This window comes from Schistocerca americana, chromosome 1 (genome assembly GCF_021461395.2).
Source record: "Schistocerca americana isolate TAMUIC-IGC-003095 chromosome 1, iqSchAmer2.1, whole genome shotgun sequence".
NCBI classification, from domain to species: Eukaryota; Metazoa; Arthropoda; class Insecta; order Orthoptera; family Acrididae; genus Schistocerca; species Schistocerca americana.
In genome coordinates, this window is record NC_060119.1 from 1228147955 (window position 1) to 1228149687 (window position 1733).

At 44.0% G+C, this 1733-nt stretch overlaps 1 non-coding gene across 1 annotated transcript; it reads left to right on the plus strand.

Moving 5' to 3' along the window:
• The first annotated feature begins 1455 nt into the window (after window positions 1-1455).
• Window positions 1456-1528, plus strand: Trnam-cau. The gene has a single exon. It is a non-coding gene; the product is annotated as a tRNA-Met (tRNA).
• The last annotated feature ends 205 nt before the right edge of the window (window positions 1529-1733 follow it).

A 1733-nucleotide genomic window follows, 5' to 3' on the forward strand; every position in this document is an offset into this window, starting at 1 on the left:
TTGATTACATGCCCACGCGCTCGAGGGGGGGGAAGACGGTGCTTTCTGATTTTCCCCTTTACTGGATGGTCAGAGCTCACAAGCTGACACACACACACACGGACGAAGCAACAGATGTTGGATGCGTGCTACAAGTACCGGCGCCCGAACGCTATAAATGTTTCCAGTGTTAACACCGTTCTAAATGGCGCGCAGCAAACGCTTCTCGAATGTCTACCTCGATAGTTTACTGTTGGACTGTTGAGAGAACGACGCCGCCGTGATGCGTATCCGCCGCCCAAACAACCTTCTATGGAACGCCCCGGCGCCAGCGCAGTTAGTTACACCAGTGACTGAACTAACTGCGGACACGTTGAGCGCTAACTGGCCCAAGGTCACTTCAAAAATGGCTCTGAGCACTATGGGACTTAACATCTGTGGTCATCAGTCCCCTAGAACTTAAAACTACTTAAACCTAACTAACCTAAGGACATCACACACATCCATGCCCGAGGCAGGATTCGAACCTCCGACCGTAGCGGTCACGCGGTTCCAGACTGAAGCGCCTAGAACCACTCGGCCACATCGGCTGGCACTTTATTCTTTGGTTATACAGCAATGTAAATATTTATTCGTATTTCCTGTTAATCTGTGCATGTAATTTTCAAATCTATGTTCTATTTAAATGCTCTTATGTTAAAATAGTATTTGTAGGACTGGTTCATGCGTAGGGCACTTGATTGCTCTACTGTACTACGTATTCGTAGTTAGCAAAACACAAAACATTCTCATTTCTGAAGTAAGCATGAACTTTACAACAGGGCAAAAGTGAATTCTGCCAATACACTTGGTGGACAGTCTGCGTTAATACTAGGGGGTACCCAAGAAAACCGGAATAACGCTGCCGTGGGCGGAGCTTGTGTAGTACGCATTTCTGACGCTAGGAGTGTGTAGTGCGACTTGATTTAATTCGACTACATTCCATTATCCTTGTTTTGCTTTTGTTGGTGTACACCTTATATCTTCCTTTCAAGAAACTATCAATTCCGCTCAACTGCTCTTCCAAGTCCTCTGTTGTCTCTGATAGAGTTACAGTGTTATCGCAAACCTAAGAGTTCTTATTTCTTCTCCGTGAACTTTAATCCTACTCCAAATTTTTCTTTGGTTTCCTTTACTGCTTACTGAATGTACAGATTGAATAACATCGGGGATAGGCTACAATCTTTTCTTACTCCCTTCTCAACCACTACGTCCCTTTCACGCCCCTCTACTCATAACTACACTTTGGTTTCTGTACCAGTCGTAAATAGCCGTTCGCTCCCGTTATTGTACCCCTGCTGCCTTCAAAACATTGTCAAAAGCTACCAATGCTATAAACATAAGTTTGCCTTTCCTTAACCTATTTTATAAGATAAATATTACAGCCAGTATAGACTTGCGTAATTATATCCATGGCCGGCTGCTTGGCTGAATATCGTCTCGGTAGCGCAGTAGGCAGCGCGTAAGTTTCATAATCTTAAGGTCGTGAGTTCGATCCTCACCCGGGGCATATAGCTGCCGGCACGGTAGCTCAGCGTGTTCGGTCAGAGAGCTGGTTGCTTTCTGTAATTAAAAAAAAAAAACTGAGTGGAAGGATCAAGAAATAAACTATAACGGATGTCATGTGACGTCCGCAACGACCAAACACTTCGATCAACAACGAACAAAATGCAAAAATAAATAAATAAATAAATAAATGGTAACGTATTTGCCTA